Source organism: Pseudophryne corroboree, unplaced genomic scaffold (genome assembly GCF_028390025.1).
Source record: "Pseudophryne corroboree isolate aPseCor3 unplaced genomic scaffold, aPseCor3.hap2 scaffold_652, whole genome shotgun sequence".
Lineage (NCBI taxonomy): Eukaryota > Metazoa > Chordata > Amphibia > Anura > Myobatrachidae > Pseudophryne > Pseudophryne corroboree.
Window position 1 is genome coordinate 22,741 of NW_026970241.1, and position 22,385 is coordinate 45,125.

At 48.1% G+C, this 22,385-nt stretch overlaps 12 non-coding genes and 4 pseudogenes across 12 annotated transcripts; 13 read left to right on the forward strand and 3 right to left on the reverse strand.

Annotated features, from left to right (window-relative positions):
* Positions 1-39: 39 nt before the first annotated feature.
* Positions 40-181, forward strand: LOC135036661 (U1 spliceosomal RNA; annotated as a pseudogene).
* Positions 182-873: 692 nt separating this feature from the next.
* Positions 874-1,037, forward strand: LOC135036614 (U1 spliceosomal RNA). Its single transcript, XR_010231313.1, has one exon. It is a non-coding gene; the product is annotated as a U1 spliceosomal RNA (small nuclear RNA).
* Positions 1,038-1,189: 152 nt separating this feature from the next.
* Positions 1,190-1,331, forward strand: LOC135036662 (U1 spliceosomal RNA; annotated as a pseudogene).
* Positions 1,332-2,022: 691 nt separating this feature from the next.
* LOC135036777 (U1 spliceosomal RNA) lies at positions 2,023-2,186 on the forward strand. Its single transcript, XR_010231438.1, has one exon. It is a non-coding gene; the product is annotated as a U1 spliceosomal RNA (small nuclear RNA).
* Positions 2,187-5,489: 3,303 nt separating this feature from the next.
* Positions 5,490-5,652, reverse strand: LOC135036658 (U1 spliceosomal RNA). The gene has a single exon (XR_010231355.1). It is a non-coding gene; the product is annotated as a U1 spliceosomal RNA (small nuclear RNA).
* A 152-nt stretch (positions 5,653-5,804) lies between these two features.
* LOC135036624 (U1 spliceosomal RNA) lies at positions 5,805-5,968 on the reverse strand. Its single transcript, XR_010231323.1, has one exon. It is a non-coding gene; the product is annotated as a U1 spliceosomal RNA (small nuclear RNA).
* Positions 5,969-6,642: 674 nt separating this feature from the next.
* LOC135036723 (U1 spliceosomal RNA) lies at positions 6,643-6,798 on the reverse strand. The gene has a single exon (XR_010231386.1). It is a non-coding gene; the product is annotated as a U1 spliceosomal RNA (small nuclear RNA).
* A 48-nt stretch (positions 6,799-6,846) lies between these two features.
* Positions 6,847-6,988, forward strand: LOC135036663 (U1 spliceosomal RNA; annotated as a pseudogene).
* Positions 6,989-9,287: 2,299 nt separating this feature from the next.
* Positions 9,288-9,451, forward strand: LOC135036609 (U1 spliceosomal RNA). The gene has a single exon (XR_010231308.1). It is a non-coding gene; the product is annotated as a U1 spliceosomal RNA (small nuclear RNA).
* Positions 9,452-9,603: 152 nt separating this feature from the next.
* Positions 9,604-9,738, forward strand: LOC135036687 (U1 spliceosomal RNA; annotated as a pseudogene).
* Positions 9,739-10,439: 701 nt separating this feature from the next.
* On the forward strand, positions 10,440-10,603 carry LOC135036763 (U1 spliceosomal RNA). Its single transcript, XR_010231425.1, has one exon. It is a non-coding gene; the product is annotated as a U1 spliceosomal RNA (small nuclear RNA).
* A 152-nt stretch (positions 10,604-10,755) lies between these two features.
* On the forward strand, positions 10,756-10,918 carry LOC135036674 (U1 spliceosomal RNA). The gene has a single exon (XR_010231363.1). It is a non-coding gene; the product is annotated as a U1 spliceosomal RNA (small nuclear RNA).
* A 671-nt stretch (positions 10,919-11,589) lies between these two features.
* LOC135036781 (U1 spliceosomal RNA) lies at positions 11,590-11,753 on the forward strand. The gene has a single exon (XR_010231442.1). It is a non-coding gene; the product is annotated as a U1 spliceosomal RNA (small nuclear RNA).
* Positions 11,754-11,905: 152 nt separating this feature from the next.
* Positions 11,906-12,068, forward strand: LOC135036675 (U1 spliceosomal RNA). Its single transcript, XR_010231364.1, has one exon. It is a non-coding gene; the product is annotated as a U1 spliceosomal RNA (small nuclear RNA).
* Positions 12,069-12,739: 671 nt separating this feature from the next.
* On the forward strand, positions 12,740-12,903 carry LOC135036754 (U1 spliceosomal RNA). The gene has a single exon (XR_010231416.1). It is a non-coding gene; the product is annotated as a U1 spliceosomal RNA (small nuclear RNA).
* A 959-nt stretch (positions 12,904-13,862) lies between these two features.
* Positions 13,863-14,026, forward strand: LOC135036755 (U1 spliceosomal RNA). Its single transcript, XR_010231417.1, has one exon. It is a non-coding gene; the product is annotated as a U1 spliceosomal RNA (small nuclear RNA).
* The last annotated feature ends 8,359 nt before the right edge of the window (positions 14,027-22,385 follow it).

Consider the following 22,385-nt stretch of genomic DNA (forward strand, 5'->3'; position numbering starts at 1 on the left):
GTGCCCGAGCAGCGACCCTCCCCAGCTCTAGCCCAACTCCTACTTACCTGCCAGGTGAGATACTATGATCATGAAGATGCTTCTCCCAGGGCAAGGCTCACCCATTGCACTCTGGGTGTGCTGCCCCTGCGATTTCCCCAAATGTGGGAAACTTGACTGCATAATTTGTGTTTCCCCTGGTCGGCTCTCATATAATTCAGATCTCTTTGTCTCAGGTCTCTCTCCAGCCTAGTTTGCTGTCTGTTTCCACTTCTTTTTTCTTGAGCCCCTCCCTTCTATACCCTTGTGCACTATCCTGACTTCTCCCGTCTGCTTACTTTGTGCCTTCCAACGCACAATGCAAACTACGGGTAGTGCTGCAGGGCCCACACCCTTTTACTTGCTTTACAGAGCAGCTCTGGAGCTGTTACAGTGCCCAGCTGCTGCAAGAAATCAGCTTGAATGCTTCAGGGGCTGGGGCATAGCCAACATGAGCCCCACACCGAAGGAGGGTGGAGGTGTTTAATGCGAACTAGGGGTCATCCAAGCGCCGCAAAAGGCCGCCATGCCCTGCACACCCCTTTTTTCTTTTCATATGCAGACGAGGGTTGAAGCCAACTTTGACCCACTGCTTGGATGACATCACCATATGCAAATCCATCTGCTGCAGGCCTTCCCCCAGGAATGCTTGCACTAGTAGTTGCATTTGGTTTGTTGTTTGGGGGTGCTTCAGTATTAGGCAGCCTTCTGCCCTCCCATGTTCATCTGAAAATATGTGTTCTCCCTGCAGTTGTTGTCCCCAGATGAGAGTTCCCTTGTGCTGCCTCAGTTGAATCTCCTTTACTTGACAGAGATGTGCCTGAGCAGCGGCCCTCCCCAGCCCTATCCCAAATCATACTTATTTTGCATAGGAGATACCATGGTCATGAAGATTGTTCTCCCAGGGTTAGGTTCATTCATTGCATTCTGGGTATGCTGACCCCTGTGCTTTCCCCAAATGTGAGAAACTCAACTGCATTATTTGTGGTAGTGGGGGACTGTGTTTGTGCTTTCCTCTGGTCAGCTCGGGTAAAAGTCAGATTTCTTTGTCTCAGATCTTCCTCTAGCCTTGTTCTTCTTTCGAGAGTTCCCTTGTGCTGCCTCAGTTGGATCTCCTTCACTTGACAGGGGGGTGCCCGAGCAGCGACCCTCCCCAGCTCTAGCCCAACTCCTACTTACCTGCCAGGTGAGATACTATGATCATGAAGATGCTTCTCCCAGGGCAAGGCTCACCCATTGCACTCTGGGTGTGCTGCCCCTGCGATTTCCCCAAATGTGGGAAACTTGACTGCATAATTTGTGTTTCCCCTGGTCGGCTCTCATATAATTCAGATTTCTTTGTCTCAGGTCTCTCTCCAGCCTAGTTTGCTGTCTGTTTCCACTTCTTTTTTCTTGAGCCCCTCCATCTATACCCTTGTGCACTATCCTGACTTCTCCCGTCTGCTTACTTTGTGCCTTCCAACGCACAATGCAAACTACAGGTAGTGCTGCAGGGCCCACACCCTTTTACTTGCTTTACAGAGCAGCTCTGGAGCTGTTACAGTGCCCAGCTGCTGCAAGAAATCAGCTTGAATGCTTCAGGGGCTGGGGCATAGCCAACATGAGCCCCACACCGAAGGAGGGTGGAGGTGTTTAATGCGAACTAGGGGTCATCCAAGCGCCGCAAAAGACCGCCATGCCCTGCACACCCCTTTTTTCTTTTCATATGCAGACGAGGGTTGAAGCCAACTTTGACCCACTGCTTGGATGACATCACCATATGCAAATCCATCTGCTGCAGGCCTTCCCCCAGGAATGCTTGCACTAGTAGTTGCATTTGGTTTGTTGTTTGGGGGTGCTTCAGTTTTAGGCAGCCTTCTGCCCTCCCATGTTCATCTGAAAATATGTGTTCTCCCTGCAGTTGTTGTCCCCAGATGAGAGTTCCCTTGTGCTGCCTCAGTTGAATCTCCTTTACTTGACAGAGATGTGCCTGAGCAGCGGCCCTCCCCAGCCCTATCCCAAATCATACTTATTTTGCATAGGAGATACCATGGTCATGAAGATTGTTCTCCCAGGGTGACGTTCATTCATTGCATTCTGGGTATGCTGACCCCTGTGATTTCCCCAAATGTGGGAAACTCGACTGCATTATTTGTGGTAGTGGGGGACTGTGTTTGTGCTTTCCTCTGGTCAGCTCTGGTAAAAGTCAGATTTCTTTGTCTCAGATCTTCCTCTAGCCTTGTTCTTCTTTCGAGAGTTCCCTTGTGCTGCCTCAGTTGGATCTCCTTCACTTGACAGGGGGTGCCCAAGCAGCAATCCTCCACAGCTCTAGCCCAACTCCTACTTACCTGCCAGGTGAGATACTATGATCTTCACTGTTAGGGCAATCAGGATGTGGAATTCCCTGCCAGGGAAGGTGGTAATGGTGGACTCTGTAATTGGATTTAAAAAAGGAATGGATACATTTCTGAATGAAAAAGCTATCCAAGGTTATAATACTTAAAATATCAACATGGTTAATCCGGGGGTAACATGAGTTGTAGTAGTTAACTAGTCATAAAACATTATTCAGCAAGTATGTAGAATCATCACAACTTAAAACAGGTTGAACACGATGGGCAATTTGCCTCTTTTCAACCTCAAAAACTATATTACTATATGTTACTATATTACTATGTTACTGTAGTATACAGAACACCACAATGTAATGAGCAGTGATAGTGAGCACTGATGAGGATACTAGAACTGACACTGAGCAGCAAGATGCAGCACTGGACTATTAGTAATGTACTGTAGTATGCTGAGCACCACAATGCAGCACAAGACAATGAGCAGTGATACTGAGCACTGATGAGGATACTACTGAGAACTGACACTGAGCAGGAGAGACACACTACTAGTATTACTGAGCAGCAATAAGTAACCACTGATACTGAGCACTGATATTGAGATTTCCACTGAGAGAACATAGCCACGTCCTCTCCACTCTCTTCAATGCACGAGTAAAAATGGCGGCAACGCGCAGCTCTTTATATGAAATCCGAATCTCGCGAGAATCCGACAGCGGGATGATGACATTTTCCCTTGTTCAGGTTTTCCGAGTCAGGCGGGAACAACCGAGCCTGCCTCGGACCAGTGTAAACCACGTTGAGTTCGTGGGGAATTCGGTTCTCGGAGAACCGAACCCGCTCCTCTCTACCTTATACCCATAATTTTTTTTATTTTCAATCTAAGCCCCTGCAGTTTTCTGTAAGCATCTGCTTCGCTATGATGATCAACAAGTCACAAGGGCAAACACTCAGGGCTTGAGGCGTAGATCTTAGGACCAGCTGCTACAAGCATGGCAGAGCTGTCACTATCACTGGTGACACCCAGAGAGGTGGCGAAGGAGATTGTAATGCAGTGCGCGCAGATAAGCAGCGCAATGGTAAAAAGGAGGCATGGTTTCATAGGTAGAGGCGTGGCCTGGTGGCCTGAATCTACATTTTGTTGCTCCGGGTGTCCCGGGGTTTGGGGGCTGCACCCGGGGACTAGTGTGTGAGCGGTGCTGGCTCCTGCACAGTGACAGGACATGGCCACCCAGCATGACACCTCCCTTCTTGACCATGCTGTAATTGCACTCGCACTGCAGTTCAGCGTGATCATAAAAAATGGTGTAGCCTTCTGCTGGTGCAGACTGTATGTGCGCGCAGGAAGCCGCCACCATTTTTGTGATCACAGCGGCTGAATGTGATGTCATACAGCCGCTGTGACCACGCCCCCTGTGTCTCCTCCGTTGCAGACCCCATTTTGAAGCCTTGCCCCCGCACCGCTCCATCCCTGACTTGGAAATGGAGTGTTGCTGACCCCCCTCTCCCCCCCTGCCCCGATTGACAGGCAGAGGCGATCGCATTCTCTGCGGGGTGCCGCAGAAAATGCAGGCACATGCGTATGCTCATAGCAATTTTTGCAGTTGGATCGCTTATTGTGATTGCAACCCAACCTGAATCAGGCCCTATTACCTATCACAATGCGCTGCGGGCAGTACAAAATTGGTTTAATATGGGAGAAAAACCCCCAGACCTGTGCTCCTTAACTGTACCTGGTGGCTTGTGGAGCGGCTGCCCAGTAATCAGTGTCCACGCCAGTGCGCACACGGTCCACCCCCTACGGCCACGCTCCCCCTCATCAGCGGCCTCGTGATCCGGAAGGGCGGTGTGTGTGTGACTGACCTTAGGAAGAAACCGGAGCCTCCGCTGCAGTGATCCAGCAACCAGGGCACGGGAGTATACAGCGCCGCTGGGAGTGATGAAGCTGCAGTAAAGATGTCTATTAGACCTAGCCTGCTGCAGCCCTTGTAGATTCTCATAAAAAAAGTTCTTATTTTCTTGTCAAAATTTATAGCTAAGAATAGGCTGCCTGAGGCAGGCCCCTGTTAAGTGGCCTGCTACTGAAGGCACCAACTACAAACTGAGCTCCCTGTTCATGGAAGCGGGGTTATAGAGGAGAATGCGCTGAGCATCTTGGGAACAGTCAAAAGCTTTGAGCCGGTTGGTGCCTCAGATCAAGATCCTACTCTACACCCCAATGTGAATCCTTGTGGAGTCCAGTGTACCCCACAGAAGAAATTAATGTGTCACACCCATTGGCAGCAACCTTAGAATAGCTGCTGACGGGCACAATTGAGAAAGGAAGGGGGGGGGGGACATTTGAATCCAGCACATAGATGCAATTCAAATATGTAATTTGAACCTTCCTATTTTAAAATATAATGGATGAACCTCACCCTGTGAGAACAATCTTCATGATATAGAGATCTCATATGCAAAATAAGTATGAGTTGGGATAGGGCTGGGGAGGGTGGCTGCTCGGGCAAGCCCCTCCCCCGTCAAGTTAAGGAGATTCAACTGAGGAGGCACAAGGGAACTCTCGTCTGGGGACAACAACTGCAGGGAGACCACATCTTTTCAGATGAACATGGGAGGGCGGAAGGCTGCCTAATACTGAAGCACCATCAAATATCAAACCATATGCAATAACTAGTACAAGCATTCCTGGGGGAAGGTCTGCAGGAGACGAATTTGCATACGGTGATGTCATCCAAGCAGTGGGCCAAAGTTGGCTGGAACCCTCATCTGCATATGAAAAGAGAAAAGGGTTATGCAGGGCATGGCGGCCTTTTGCGGCGCTTGGATGACCCCTAGTTCGCATTAAACACCTCCACCCTCCTTCGGTGTGGGGCTCATGTTGGCTATGCCCCAGCCCCTGAAGCATTCAAGCTGATTTCTTGCAGCAGCTGGGCACTGTAACAGCTCCAGAGCTGCTCTGTAAGGCAAATAAAAGGGTGTGGGCCCTGCAGCACTACCTGTAGTTCGCATTGTGCGTTGGAAGGCACAAAGTAAGCAGACGGGAGAAGTCAGGATAGTGCGCAAGGGCATAGAAGGGAGCGGCTCAAGAAAAGAGAAGTGGAAACAGACAGCAAACTAGGCTGGAGAGAGACCTGAGACAAAGAGATCTGAATTATACGAGAGTCGACCAGGGGAAACACAAATTATGCAGTCAAGTTTCCCACATTTGGGGAAATCGCAGGGGCAGCACACCCAGAGTGCAATGGGTGAGCCTTGCCCTGGGAGAAGCACCTTCAAGATCATAGTATCTCACCTGGCAGGTAAGTAGGAGTTGGGCTAGAGCTGGGGAGGGTCGCTGCTCGGGCACCCCCCTGTCAAGTGAAGGAGATCCAACTGAGGCAGCACAATGGAACTCTCGAAAGAAGAACAAGGCTAGAGGAAGATCTGAGACAAAGAAATCTGACTTTTACCAGAGCTGAACAGCGGAAAACACAAACACAGTCCCCCACTACCACAAATAATGCAGGCGAGTTTCCCACATTTGGGGAAATCACAGGGGTCAGCATACCCAGAATGCAATGAATGAACCTCACCCTGGGTGAACAATTTTCATGACCATGGTGTCTCCTATGCAAAATAAGTATGATTTGGGATAGGGCTGGGGAGGGCCGCTGCTCAGGCACATCTCTGTCAAGTAAAGTAGATTCAACTGAGGCAGTACAAGGGAACTCTCATCTGGGGACAACAACTGCAGGGAGAACACATATTTTCAGATGAACATGGGAGGGCAGAAGGCTGCCTAATACTGAAGCACCCCCAAACAACAAACCAAATGCAACAACTAGTGCAAGCATTCCTGGGGGAAGGCCTGCAGCAGATGGATTTGCATATGGTGATGTTATCCAAGCAGTGGGTCAAAGTTGGCTTCAACCCTCATCTGCATATGAAAAGAGAAAAGGGGCGTGCAGGGCATGGCAGCCTTTTGCGGTGCTTGGATGACCCCTAGATCGCATTAAACACCCCCACCCTCCTTTGGTGTGGGGCTCATGTTGGCCATGCCCCATCCCATGAAGCATTCAAGCTGATTTCTTGCAGCAGCTGGGCACTGTAACAGCTCCAGAGCTGCTCTGTAAGGCAAGTAAAAGGGTGTGGGCCCTGCAGCACTACCTGTAGTTTGCATTGTGCATTGGAAGGCACAAAGTAAGCAGACGGGAGGAGAAGTCAGGATAGTGCACAAGGGTATAGAAGGTAGGGGCTCAAGAAAAAAGAAGTGGAAACAGACAGCAAACTAGGCTGGAGAGAGACCTGAGACAAAGAGATCTGAATTATACGAGAGCCGACCAGAGGAAACACAAATTATGCAGTCAAGTGTCCCACATTTGGGGAAATCGTAGGAGCAGCACACCCAGAGTGCAATGGGTGAGCTTTGCCCTGGGAGAAGCACCGTCCTGATTATAGTATCTCACCTGGGTGTGACAGGGGGGTGCCCGAGCAGCGACCCTCCCCAGCTCTAGCCCAACTCCTACTTACCTGCCAGGTGAGATACTATGATCATGAAGATGCTTCTCCCAGGGCAAGGCTCACCCATTGCACTCTGGGTGTGCTGCCCCTGCGATTTCCCCAAATGTGGGAAACTTGACTGCATAATTTGTGTTTCCCCTGGTCGGCTCTCATATAATTCAGATCTCTTTGTCTCAGGTCTCTTTCCAGCCTAGTTTGCTGTCTGTTTCCACTTCTTTTTTCTTGAGCCCCTCCCTTCTATACCCTTGTGGACTATCCTGACTTCTCCTCCTGTCTGCTTACTTTGTGCCTTCCAATGCACAATGCAAACTACAGGTAGTGCTGCAGGGCCCACACCCTTTTACTTGCCTTACAGAGCAGCTCTGGAGCTGTTACAGTGCCAAGCTGCTGCAAGAAATCAGCTTAAATGCTTCAGGGGCTGGGGCATGGCCAACATGAGCCCCACACCGAAGGAGGGTGGGGGTGTTTAATGCGAACTAAGGGTCATCCAAGCGCCGCAAAAGGCCGCCATGCCCTGCATACCCCTTTTCTCTTTTCATATGCAGATGAGGGTTTTAGCCAACTTTGGCCCACTGCTTTGATGACATCACTGTATGCAAATCCGTCTTCTGCAGACCTTCCCCCAGGAATGCTTGTACTAGTTGTTGCATTTGGTTTGTCGTTTGGGGGTGCTTCAGTATTAGGCAGCCTTCTGCCCTCCCATGTTCATCTGAAAATATGTGTTCTCACTGCAGTTGTTGTCCCCAGATGGGAGTTCCCTTGTGCTGCCTCAGTTGAATCTCCTTTACTCTAAAACTTTTAAAACTTAGCAAAAGTGTTTACTAAATAGCTGCTCGGCAAAGTTGCAATGCCGAGACTCCCTGACCAGCTGCCCAGGATGAACCCACCTTTCTAGTAGAATGGGTCTTCACCTAATTCAGTAACGGCAATCCTGCCGTGGAATGAGCATGCTGAATCTTACCACAGATCCAGCGCATAATGGTCTACATGGAAGCAGGACACCCAATCCTGTTGGGAGCATACAGGACAAACAGAGCCTCTGTTTTCCTAATCTGAACCGTTCTGGTGACATAAATTTTCAAAGTTCTGACCACAGCCAGAGACTTTGACTCAACGAAGGTGTCAGTGGCCAAAGGCACCATGTGGAAAGATGAACCACCTTCGGCAGAAATTGTTGACGTGTCCTCAATTCTGCTCTATCTTCATGAAAGATCAAATAAAGGCTCTTGTGATACTGCATGGTTTGTACTGTTTTCCATGTGCTCCCAGATCTTTCAAGAAAGAAGCATGGTCAAGAAAGTTATGTTTGAAAAGAAACAACATTTACTGTCATTGTTATAGAATTTGGGAGAAAAAACAAGAAGAAATCTGCACTGTTGACGCACTGGACAGAATGAATGAATCATAAAATATAACCTTTATTAAGTATGTATTAAAATTGGATAAATATTAATATTATTATCCCAAACTGCAGTGAAACATAAAGGTTAAAATCACAGAACTAACATACATGTGCATAAGAAGAATAAAGAGATGTGAAAAAAAGGTTTAAAAAGCGTGTCCGTGTGTGATTATTTTTGAAGGCACAACCCTGGCGGGGTTGTTTATATAGATATATATGTTGCTAATAATCACTTTCTAGCGTAATGTTATTAAATAGCTGTTAGTATCTATGTCGTCAGGTACCACTGGGTCGTATCCTATATACTCCTGTGGGAAACTTGACTGCATAATTTGTGTTTCCCCTGGTCGGCTCTCGTATAATTCAGATCTATTTGTCTCAGGTCTCTCTCCAGCCTAGTTTGCTGTCTGTTTCCACTTCTCTTTTCTTGAGCCGCTGCCTTCTATGCCCTTGTGCACTCTCCTGACTTCTCCTGTCTGCTTACTTTGTGCCTTCCAACGCACAATGCAAACTACAGGTAGTGCTGCAGGGCCCACACCCTTTTACTTGCCTTACAGAGCAGCTCTGGAGCTGTTACAGTGCCCAGCTGCAGCAAGAAATCAGCTTGAATGCTTCAGGGGCTGGGGCATAGCCAACATGAGCCCCACACCGACGGAGGGTGGAGGTGTTTAATGCGAACTAGGGGTCAGCCAAGCGCCGCAAAAGGCCGCCATGCCCTGCATGCCCCTTTTCTCTTTTCATATGCAGACGAGGGTTGAAGCCAACTTTGACCAACTGCTTGGATGACATCACCATATGCAAATCCATCTGCGGCAGGCCTTCCCCCAGGAATGCTTGCACTAGTTGTTGCATTTGGTTTGTTGTTTGGGGGTGCTTCAGTATTAGGCAGCCTTCTGCCCTCCCATGTTCATCTGAAAATATGTGTTCTCCCTGCAGTTGTTGTCCCCAGATGAGAGTTCCCTTGTGCTGCCTCAGTTGAATCTCCTTTACTTGACAGAGATGTGCCTGAGCAGCGGCCCTCCCCAGCCCTATCCCAAATCATACTTATTTTGCATAGGAGATACCATGGTCATGAAGATTGTTCTCCCAGGGTTAGGTTCATTCATTGCGTTCTGGGTATGCTGACCTCTGTGATTTCCCCAAATGTGGGAAACTCGACTGCATTATTTGTGGTAGTGGGGGACTGTGTTTGTGCTTTCCTCTGGTCAGCTCTGGTAAAAGTCAGATTTCTTTGTCTCAGATCTTCCTCTAGCCTTGTTCTTCTTTCAAGAGTTCCATTGTGCTGCCTCAGTTGGATCTCCTTCACTTGACAGGGGGGTGCCCGAGCAGCGACCCTCCCCAGCTCTAGCCCAACTCCTACTTACCTGCCAGGTGAGATACTATGATCATGAAGTTGCTTCTCCCAGGGCAAGGCTCACCCATTGCACTCTGGGTGTGCTGCCCCTGCGATTTCCCCAAATGTGGGAAACTTGACTGCATAATTTGTGTTTCCCCTAGTCGGCTCTCATATAATTCAGATCTCTTTGTCTCAGGTCTCTCTCCAGCCTAGTTTGCTGTCTGTTTCCACTTCTTTTTTCTTGAGCCCCTCCCTTCTACACCCTTGTGCACTATCCTGACTTCTCCTCCTGTCTGCTTACTTTGTGCCTTCCGATGCACAATGCAAACTACAGGTAGTGCTGCAGGGCCCACACCCTTTTACTTGCCTTACAGAGCAGCTCTGGAGCTGTTACAGTGCCAAGCTGCTGCAAGAAATCAGCTTGAATGCTTCAGGGGCTGGGGCATGGCCAACATGAGCCCCACACCGAAGGAGGGTGGGGGTGTTTAATGCGAACTAAGGGTCATTCAAGCGCCGCAAAAGGCCGCCATGCCCTGCATACCCCTTTTCTCTTTTCATATGCAGATGAGGGTTCCAGACAACTTTGGCCCACTGCTTGGATGACATCACTGTATGCAAATCCATCTTCTGCAGACCTTCCCCCAGGAATGCTTGTACTAGTTGTTGCATTTGGTTTGTTGTTTGGGGTGCTTCAGTATTAGGCAGCCTTCTGCCCTCCCATGTTCATCTGAAAATATGTGTTCTCCCGGCAGTTGTTGTCCCCAGATGAGAGTTCCTTTGTGCTGCCTCAGTTGAATCTCCTTTACTTGACAGAGATGTGCCTGAGCAGCGGCCCTCCCCAGCCCTATCCCAAATCATACTTATTTTGCATAGGAGATACCATGGTCATAAAGATTGTTCTCCCAGGGTGAGGTTCATTCATTGCATTCTGGGTATGCTGACCCCTGTGATTTCCCCAAATGTGGGAAACTCAACTGCATTATTTGTGGTAGTGGGGGACTGTGTTTGTGTTTTCCTCTGGTCAGCTCTGGTAAAAGTCAGATTTCTTTGTCTCAGATCTTCCTCTAGCCTTGTTCTTCTTTCGAGAGTTCCATTGTGCTGCCTCAGTTTGATCTCCTTCACTTGACAGGGGGGTACCCGAGCAGCGACCCTCCCCAGCTCTAGCCCAACTCCTACATACCTGCCAGGTGAGATACTATGATCATGAAGGTGCTTCTCCCAGGGCAAGGCTCACCCATTGCACTCTGGGTGTGCTGCTCCTGCGATTTCCCCAAATGTGGGAAACTTGACTGCATAATTTGTGTTTCCCCTGGTCGGCTCTCGTATAATTCAGATCTCTTTGTCTCAGGTCTCTCTCCAGCCTAGTTTGCTGTCTGTTTCCACTTCTCTTTTCTTGAGCCGCTGCCTTCTATGCCCTTGTGCACTCTCCTGACTTCTCCTGTCTGCTTACTTTGTGCCTTCCAACGCACAATGCAAACTACAGGTAGTGCTGCAGGACCCACACCCTTTTACTTGCCTTTCAGAGCAGCTCTGGAGCTGTTACAGTGCCCAGCTGCTGCAAGAAATCAGCTTGAATGCTTCAGGGGCTGGGGCATAGCCAACATGAGCCCCACACCGACGGAGGGTGGAGGTGTTTAATGCAAACTAAGGGTCATCCAAGCGCCGCAAAAGGCCGCCATGCCCTGCATACCCCTTTTCTCTTTTCATATGCAGATGAGGGTTCCAGCCAACTTTGGCCCACTGCTTGGATGACATCACCGTATGCAAATCCGTCTTCTGCAGACCTTTTCCCAGGAATGCTTGTACTAGTTGTTGCATTTGGTTTGTTGTTTGGGGGTGCTTCAGTATTAGGCAGCCTTCTGCTCTCCCATGTTCATCTGAAAATATGTGTTCTCCCTGCAGTTGTTGTCCCCAGATGAGAGTTCCCTTGTGCTGCCTCAGTTGAATCTCCTTTACTTGACAGAGATGTGCCTGAGCAGCGGCCCTCCCCAGCCCTATCCCAAATCATACTTATTTTGCATAGGAGATACCATTGTCATGAAGATTGTTCTCCCAGGGTGACGTTCATTCATTGCATTCTGGGTATGCTGACCCCTGTGATTTCCCCAAATGTGGGAAACTCGACTGCATTATTTGTGGTAGTGGGGGACTGTGTTTGTGCTTTCCTCTGGTCAGCTCTGGTAAAAGTCAGATTTCTTTGTCTCAGATCTTCCTCTAGCCTTGTTCTTTTTTTGAGAGTTTCCTTGTGCTGCCTCAGTTTGATCTCCTTCACTTGACAGGGGGGTACCCGAGCAGCGACCCTCCCCAGCTCTAGCCCAACTCCTACATACCTGCCAGGTGAGATACTATGATCATGAAGGTGCTTCTCCCAGGGCAAGGCTCACCCATTGCACTCTGGGTGTGCTGCTCCTGCGATTTCCCCAAATGTGGGAAACTTGACTGCATAATTTGTGTTTCCCCTGGTCGGCTCTCGTATAATTCAGATCTCTTTGTCTCAGGTCTCTCTCCAGCCTAGTTTGCTGTCTGTTTCCACTTCTCTTTTCTTGAGCCGCTGCCTTCTATGCCCTTGTGCACTCTCCTGACTTTTCCTGTCTGCTTACTTTGTGCCTTCCAACGCACAATGCAAACTACAGGTAGTGCTGCAGGGCCCACACCCTTTTACTTGCCTTTCAGAGCAGCTCTGGAGCTGTTACAGTGCCCAGCTGCTGCAAGAAATCAGCTTGAATGCTTCAGGGGCTGGGGCATAGCCAACATGAGCCCCACACCGAAGGAAGGTGGAGGTGTTTAATGCGAACTAGGGGTCATCCAAGCGCCGCAAAAGGCCGCCATGCCCTGCACACCCCTTTTTTATTTTCATATGCAGACGAGGGTTGAAGCCAACTTTGACCCACTGCTTGGATGACATCACCATATGCAAATCCATCTGCTGCAGGCCTTCCCCCAGGAATGCTTGCACTAGTAGTTGCATTTGGTTTGTTGTTTGGGGGTGCTTCAGTATTAGGCAGCCTTCTGCCCTCCCATGTTCATCTGAAAATATGTGTTCTCCCTGCAGTTGTTGTCCCCAGATGAGAGTTCCCTTGTGTTGCCTCAGTTGAATCTCCTTTACTTGACAGAGATGTGCCTGAGCAGCGGCCCTCCCCAGCCCTATCCCAAATCATACTTATTTTGCATAGGCGATACCATGGTCATGAAGATTGTTCTCCCAGGGTGAGGTTCATTCATTGCACTCTGGGTATGCTGACCCCTGTGATTTCCCCAAATGTGGGAAACTCGACTGCATTATTTGTGGTAGTGGGGGACTGTGTTTGTGCTTTCCTCTGGTCAGCTCTGGTAAAAGTCAGATTTCTTTGTCTCAGATCTTCCTCTAGCCTTGTTCTTCTTTCGAGAGTTCCCTTGTGCTGCCTCAGTTGGATCTCCTTCACTTGACAGGGGGTGCCCGAGTAGCAATCCTCCACAGCTCTAGCCCAACTCCTACTTACCTGCCAGGTGAGATACTATGATCAGGAAGGTGCTTCTCCCAGGGCAATGCACTCTGGGTGTGCTGCTCCTACGTGTTCCCCAAATGTGGGACACTTGATTACATAATTTGTGTTTCCTCTGGTCGGCTCTCGTATAATTCAGATCTCTTTGTCTAAGGTCTCTCTCCAGCCTAGTTTGCTGTCTGTTTCCACTTCTCTTTTCTTGAGCCGCTCCCTTCTATGCCCTTGTGCACTATCCTGACTTCTCCCGTCTGCTTTCTTTGTGCCTTCCAACGCACAATGCAAACTACAGGTACACCCTTTCACTTGCTTTACAGAGCAGCTCTGGAGCTGTTACAGTGCCCAGCTGCTGCAAGAAATCAGCTTGAATGCTTCAGGGGCTGGGGCATAGCCAACATGAGCCCCACACCGAAGGAAGGTGGAGGTGTTTAATGCGAACTAGGGGTTATCCAAGCGCCGCAAAAGGCCGCCATGCCCTGCACACCCCTTTTTTATTTTCATATGCAGACGAGGGTTGAAGCCAACTTTGACCCACTGCTTGGATGACATCACCATATGCAAATCCATCTGCTGCAGGCCTTCCCCCAGGAATGCTTGCACTAGTAGTTGCATTTGGTTTGTTGTTTGGGGGTGCTTCAGTATTAGGCAGCCTTCTGCCCTCCCATGTTCATCTGAAAATATGTGTTCTCCCTGCAGTTGTTGTCCCCAGATGAGAGTCCCCTTGTGTTGCCTCAGTTGAATCTCCTTTACTTGACAGAGATGTGCCTGAGCAGCGGCCCTCCCCAGCCCTATCCCAAATCATACTTATTTTGCATAGGCGATACCATGGTCATGAAGATTGTTCTCCCAGGGTGAGGTTCATTCATTGCACTCTGGGTATGCTGACCCCTGTGATTTCCCCAAATGTGGGAAACTCGACTGCATTATTTGTGGTAGTGGGGGACTGTGTTTGTGCTTTCCTCTGGTCAGCTCTGGTAAAAGTCAGATTTCTTTGTCTCAGATCTTCCTCTAGCCTTGTTCTTCTTTCGAGAGTTCCCTTGTGCTGCCTCAGTTGGATCTCCTTCACTTGACAGGGGGTGCCCGAGTAGCAATCCTCCACAGCTCTAGCCCAACTCCTACTTACCTGCCAGGTGAGATACTATGATCTTCACTGTTAGGGCAATCAGGATGTGGAATTCCCTGCCAGGGAAGGTGGTAATGGCGGACTCTGTAATTGGATTTAAAAAAGGAATGGATACATTTCTGAATGAAAAAGCTATCCAAGGTTATAATACTTAAAATATCAACATGGTTAATCCGGGGGTAACATGAGTTATAGTAGCTAACTAGTCATAAAACATTATTCAGCAAGTATGTAGAATCATCACAACTTAAAACAGGTTGAACACGATGGGCAATTTGCCTCTATTCAACCTCAAAAACTATGTTACTATATGTTACTATATTACTATGTTACTGTAGTATACAGAACACCACAATGTAATGAGCAGTGATAGTGAGCACTGATGAGGATACTAGAACTGACACTGAGCAGCAAGATGCAGCACTGGACTATTAGTAATGTACTGTAGTATGCTGAGCACCACAATGCAGCACAAGACAATGAGCAGTGATACTGAGCACTGATGAGGATACTACTGAGAACTGACACTGAGCAGGAGAGACACACTACTAGTATTACTGAGCAGCAATAAGTAACCACTGATACTGAGCACTGATATTGAGATTTCCACTGAGAGAACATAGCCACGTCCTCTCCGCTCTCTCTTCAATGCACGAGTAAAAATGGCGGCAACGCGCAGCTCTTTATATGGAATCCGAATCTCGCGAGAATCCGACAGCGGGATGATGACATTTTCCCTTGTTCAGGTTTTCCGAGTCAGGCGGGAACAACCGAGCCTGCCTCGGACCAGTGTAAACCACGTGGAGTTCGTCGGGAATTCGGTTCTCGGAGAGCCGAACCCGCTCCTCACTACCTTATACCCATCAATTTTTTTATTTTCAATCTAAGCCCCTGCAGTTTTCTGTAAGCATCTGCTTCGCTATGATGATCAACAAGTCACAAGGGCAAACACTCAGGGCTTGAGGCGTAGATCTTAGGACCAGCTGCTACAAGCATGGCAGAGGTGTCACTATCACTGGTGACACCCAGAGAGGTGGCGAGGGAGATTGTAATGCAGTGCGCGCAGATAAGCAGTGCAATGGTAAAAAGGAGGCATGGTTTCATAGGTAGGGGCGTGGCCTGGTGGCCTGAATCTACATTTTGTTGCTCCGGGTGTCCCGGGGGTTGGGGGCTGCACCCGGGGACTAGTGTGTGTGCGGTGCTGGCTCCTGCACAGTGACAGGGCATGGCCACCCAGCATGACGCCTCCATTCTTGACCATGCTGTAATTGCAGTCGCACTGCAGTTCAGCGTGATCATAAAAAATGGTGTAGCCTCCTGCTGGTGCAGACTGTATGTGCGCGCAGGAAGCCGCCACCATTTTTGTGATCACAGCGGCTGAATGTGATGTCATACAGCCGCTGTGACCACGCCCCCTGTGTCTCCTCCGCTGCAGACCCCATTTTGAAGCCTTGCCCCCGCACCGCTCCATCCCTGACTTGGAAATGGAGTGTTGTTGACCCCCCTCTCCCCCCCCCCGCCCCGATTGACAGGCAGAGGCGATCGCATTCTCTGCGGGGTGCCGCAGAAAATGCAGGCACATGCGTATGCTCTTAGCAATTTTTGCAGTTGGATCGCTTATTGTGATTGCAATCCAACCTGAATCAGGCCCTATTACCTATCACAATGCGCTGCGGGCAGTACAAAATTGGGATAATATAGGAGTAAAACTCCCAGACCTGTGCTCCTTAACTGTACCTGGTGGCTAGTGGAGCGGCTGCCCTGTAATCAGTGTCCACGCCAGTGCGCACACGGTCCACCCCCTACGGCCACGCTCCCCTTCATCAGCGGCCTCGTGATCCGGAAGGGCGGTGTGTGTGTGACTGACCTTAGGAAGAAACTGGAGCCTCCGCTGCAGTGACCCAGCAACCAGGGCACGGGAGTATACAGCGCCGCTGGGAGTGATGAAGCTGCAGTAAAGATGTCTATTAGACCTAGCCTGCTGCAGCCCTTGTAGATTCTCATAAAACAAGTTCTTCTTTTCTTGTCAAAATTAATAGCTAAGATTAGGCTGCCTGAGGCAGGCCCCTGTTAAGTGGCCTGCTACTGAAGGCACCAACTACAAACTGAGCTCCCTGTTCATGGAAGCGGGGTTATAGAGGAGGATGCGCTGAGCATCTTGGGAACAGTCAAAAGCTTTGAGCCGGTTGGTGCCTCAGATCAAGATCCTACTCTACACCCCAATGTGAATCCTTGTGGAGTCCAGTGTACCCCACAGAAGAAATTAATGTGTCACACCCATTGGCAGCAACCTTAGAATAGCTGCTGACGGGCACAATTGAGAAAGGAAGGGGGGGGGGACATTTGAATCCAGCACATAGATGCAATTCAAATATGTAATTTGTACCTTCCTATTTTAAAATATAATGGATGAACCTCACCCTGTGAGAACAATCTTCATGATCAAGAGATCTCATATGCAAAATAAGTATGAGTTGGGATAGGGCTGGGGAGGGTGGCTGCTCGGGCAGCCCCTCCCCCGTCAAGTTAAGGAGATTCAACTGAGGACGCACAAGGGAACTCTCGTCTGGGGACAACAACTGCAGGGAGACCACATCTGTTCAGATGAACATGGGAGGGTGGAAGGCTGCCTAATATTGAAGCACCATCAAATATCAAACCATATGCAACAACTAGTACAAGCATTCCAGGGGGAAGGTCTGCAGAAGACGGATTTGCATACGGTGATGTCATCCAAGCAGTGGGCCAAAGTTGGCTGGAACCCTCATCTGCATATGAAAAGAGAAAAGGGGCATGCAGGGCATGGCGGCCTTTTGCGGTGCTTGGATGACCCCTAGTTCGCATTAAACACCCCCACCCTCCTTTGGTGTGGGGCTCATGTTGGCCATGCCCCATCCCCTGAAGCATTCAAGCTGATTTCTTGCAGCAGCTGGGCACTGTAACAGCTCCAGAGCTGTTCTGTAAGGCAAGTAAAAGGGTGTGGGCCCTGCAGCACCACTGTCATGCCTTCAGCATTTGCTTTGTGTAGATCTGATTACTTTTACTACAGAAAGTTGTATTATTGCCCCATCTAGTGGTCAGTCCCATCAATTAATTTGACCCTCATAGCCTCTTGTAGCCAGTCTTGCAATGCATTCTGGGATGAAGAAGCTGGGATCAGCCTTTCTACTTCCCTCATGGTCCCAGACAGTCATGCTTTACATGGGTCCAACTCTCATATAGCATTCGATGGTGAGTTTGTATATTAAATGTCTCATCTCAACCTGTTTAGCCAGTGAGTAATGTTAGCTGCACTGTAGTTTATACTTGCACATGTAATCACATGTTTGCACAGCCTATGTTATATGTACTTGTGTATATCCATTTTGCTTTTCACATGCATATCATAATTGCATATTCTTGTTTCATTAACAGTTTTACCTCATTATCACATATCATCATATCGTATTGTACATCAAATCAACGCATCATATCTGTGATCCCTTTACTGAATAATAAAACACCGTTCTACAAACACCTCTTCTGAACAGATTATTGAAAAGTAAAGGTGGTTATACTGTAGGCTTCAAATTTGCCAGAAAGGGCTTAGTGAGAGGCTGAACAGTAAAACATCGAATGCTACAAGCAGATGGACTCTCTTACACTGACTCCGTCAGTAAATCATTGCCTGTCAGCAGTGGGGACATATACTGACTTACAGAGCCGTTACACTGCCAGCCACAGCTATCTGCATATGACAGCCACACAGTTTCTATACAGTCTACCAACTATGGCAGCTCAGCAATAGGAGTACCGCCATTTGACTACACAGAAACCTGTACAAGTCAGTGCAGCCACGCTTATAAGGCAACACAACAGTCTCTTCACAGTCAAGCAGCTTCATAACAGTTCAAATATACTGACTCCTCAGAGATCTGCGACCAGTCTGAACAGTTACTTGCAGACAGCATTACAGCAGTCTCTACACAATCAAACATCTCTACCAGATCACCATGTCACAGAAAACGATATCCTCATACAAAACAAGGTCCCAAGTCTCTGGTTCCTCCAAATCCTTGTCTGTCAGTAATGCAGCCATCATGGCACGTGCAAAAGCGGAAGCCGCAAAAGTAAGGGCTAACTTTGCCGAGCAGGAGATGCAATTAAAAATCGAGAGCAAACGCTTAGAAGCATTCGGCGAGAAGCTCGCTGCAGAGAAGGAGGCAGCGGCTGCCATAGCTGAAGCAGAAATCTTGGAGACTGCAGAACTCCCTGATATAAGAAGAACCAATGTACTTGACACAGAGAATGGATCTCAGGATTCACTGCAACGCACATCAGAATACGTACGTCAAGTCTCAAAAAGGAGTAGCAACCCTCCATCTTTACAAGGTACGCATTCAGACCTCATGCAAACAAATCAAGTACACTCTACAGCGCCACCACCAGTGGACAACAGACCACACATTTGCAAGCAAGAGAATCCTAGACACTGTGAACCTATGAGGGACAACTCTTCCCCACCTCAGATGTCTGAATCTGCAAACTCCAAGAAAGACACAGCCTACTTCACACAGAAGCGGTGTGATACCAACCGTCGGGAACCAGACAACACTAACAGGTATGACTACACACCATATACCTACCGTGTTAATGTACCGACATCTCCAAGAGCCAATCAGGACACATTAGACTTTGCTAAATTTCTCACCCGCCGTGAATTAGTCACGATTAGTATTTCAAAGTTCAATGATCGCCCTGAGAACTTCAGAGCCTGGCAGTCCTCTTTTCAAAATGCTATCAGAGGAATAGACCTTTCACATAGTGAAGAGATAGACCTCTTAATTAAATGGCTTGGGAATGAATCTGCAGAACATGCTAGAAGGATAAGAGTGATTAACATTAACCACCCTGAGAATGGACTTAGGATGATCTGGGATAGACTTAATGAGTGCTATGGCTCACCAGAGATAATAGAGAGTGCTCTGTTCAAAAGAATAGACGATTTCCCCAGGTTACCCAACAAAGGCTATCAGAGACTCAGAGAACTAAGTGACTTACTAAAAGAACTTCAAGTAGCTAAATGTGAGGGAGATTTACCAGGACTTGCCTTCCTTGACACAGCCAGAGGCGTTAACCCTATAGTGCAGAAACTACCGTATAATCTGCAGGAACAATGGATCAACCATGGCTCCAAATATAAGCGGCAGAACAAAGTGCAATTTCCACCATTCTCAGTTTTCGTGGACTTTGTACACCAGCAAGCTATGACCAGGAATGATCCTAGTTTTGCCTTTACCTTGACAAATACTGCACCTATGGTACCTAACCCCCGCAAAACATCAGTTGCAGTTCACAAGACTAATGTGCATTATTCAGATTCTTTCCGCAGGTCTACCAGCTTTAATCGCCAAGAGACCACAGACAAAGATCCAGCCAAGCAATGTCCTCTGCATCACAAACCGCATCCTCTCCTGAAATGCAGAACCTTCAGAGAAAAGTCCCTGGAGAACCGCAAAGCCTTCTTAAAGGAGAATAGGATCTGCTACAAGTGCTGTTCCTCCACATCACACCTCGCCAAGGACTGCAAGGTTAGTGCTAACTGCACAGAATGCCACAGCACAGACCACAATACCGCTCTACACCCTGGTCCTCCCCCATGGGCTTTGCAACACAGTTATACCGATACAGAGCATGGCGGGGAGCACAGTGTAGAACAAAAAGACACTGTTGCAGTCACACCAGAAATAACTTCACAATGTACCGAAGTCTGCAAAGATGCCATTAGCGGTAGATCCTGCTCCAAAATATGTTTAGTCAAAGTTTACCCCAAAGGCCATCCAGACAAAGCCGTTAAACTTTATGCAATCCTAGATGACCAAAGTAACAGGTCTCTAGCCAGATCAATCTTCTTTGAGACCTTTAATGTTAAAGGACCCAGCACTCCTTACTCCTTAAGATCCTGCGCAGGGAGTTTTGAGACAACAGGAAGGAGAGCAACTGGCTATCAAATTGAGTCCTTGGATGGGAAGACATGTCTCTCTTTACCAACTATCACAGAGTGTGACGAGATTCCAGACAATAGGAGTGAGATTCCTACACCAGATGTAGCTAAACACCATACACATTTGAAACGCATAGCACATCTGATACCAGAACTGGATCCACATGCCCAAATAAATCTACTCATTGGGAGGGATATCCTACAAGTCCACAAAGCCAGAAGTCAGATTAATGGTCCACATAACGCACCTTACGCTCAAAGACTGGATCTGGGATGGGTAATAATAGGAGAAGTATGTCTTGGAGATGTGCATAAACCAGATTCTGTCAACAGCATGCTTACCTGTACTTTAGAAAATGGACGCCCTTCTCTATTCCAGCCATGTCATAACCATTTCCTCATAAAGGAATTACCACACTGTACCTTCATAGACTCAACTAGTGACAACCATATCTGTGACAACTATCAAGATCATCTGGGACACGCAGTCTTCCAGAGAACAAAGAAGGATGACCAGGTGGCAATGTCCATAGAGGACAAACTATTCTTGGAAATAATGGAGAAAGGACTAGTCAAGGATGATGCCAACAGCTGGGTTGCTCCTCTACCCTTTAGAACACCCAGACAACGCCTTCCTAATGACAGAGAACAAGTACTCAAACGCTTCTCTTCACTTAAACACAACTTTCACAGGAAACCAGAGATGAAAGATAATTTCTTCTCCTTTATGGCTAAAATATTTGAGAATGGTCACGCCGAGATAGCTCCCATTCTTAAAGACACAGAAGAATGCTGGTACCTGCCAATGTTCGGAGTATATCACCCGAAGAAACCAGGTCAGATAAGAGTGGTGTTCGATTCCAGTGCCCAGTTTGAAGGTGTTTCTTTAAATGACGTACTCCTGACAGGACCAGACCTTAACAACAAACTCCTAGGAGTACTCATCCGTTTCCGAAAAGACTCTATTGCCTTCACAGCTGACATTCAACAAATGTTTCATTGCTTTCTTGTGAGAGAAAAAGACAGGAATTTCCTAAGATTCTTCTGGTTCAGAGACAATGACCCCTCAAAAGACATCACGGAGTATCGCATGAAGGTACACATCTTTGGTAACAGCCCTTCACCTGCAGTTGCCATCTATGGACTCAGACGTTCAGCTCAAGAGGGTGAGCTAGAGTATGGTTCTGATGTTAGACAACTTGTAGATAAAGACTTCTACGTGGATGACTGCCTAAAATCTATGCCAACAGCCGAGACAGCAATCAGCCTCCTCAAAAGAGCTCAGGAAATGCTTGCTTGTTCAAACCTGAGGCTTCACAAAATAGCTTCCAACAGCAAAGTAGTGATGGAAGCCTTCCCTTCCCAAGATCATACCAGCGATTTAAGAGACTTGGATTTAGGAACCGATTCCCCACCAGCTCAACGTAGCCTTGGACTCTTGTGGGACTTAAAATCTGACACCTTTACCTTCCAAGTAAACAGCGAAGAAAGACCCTTCACTCGCAGAGGTGTTCTCTCTACTCTAAACAGCTTGTACGACCCCTTAGGATTTGCAGCTCCTGTCACTATCCAAGGTAAAGCTTTGCTCAGAGACCTAACCTTTGAGTCAATTGACTGGGATGCCCCACTGCCTCCCCAGAAAAGAAACTTGTGGCAAGAGTGGAAAGATTCTCTATCTACCTTAACCAACCTCCGCATTACACGTCCATATGCCCCCGTGCCTTCTACAGCAGTACAAAACCAGAGACTATGTGTATTCTCTGATGCCTCAACCCAAGCAATTGCTGCAGTTGCATATCTTAAGACCATGGACATCAAGGGACAATGTCATATTGGATTTGTCATGGGCAAAGCAAAGTTAGCTCCACGTCCAGAACACACAGTGCCCAGACTTGAACTTTGTGCTGCAGTACTAGCTGTAGAATTAGCTGAGCTCATTTCATCTGAGTTACCAATTGGACTCTCTGAAGCAGATTTCTACACAGACAGTAAGGTAGTATTAGGCTACATATGCAACGAGACCAGACGGTTCCATGTTTATGTCAGCAATCGTGTGCTAAGAATCAGAAGATCCACCAATCCAAAACAGTGGCACTATGTATCTACTGCTCACAATCCAGCAGATCACGCTACAAGAGCTGTCCCAGCCAGTATCCTCAAAGACACTACATGGCTCAGAGGACCTGAATTCCTGTACAAGGCAGATTCGAACAATCC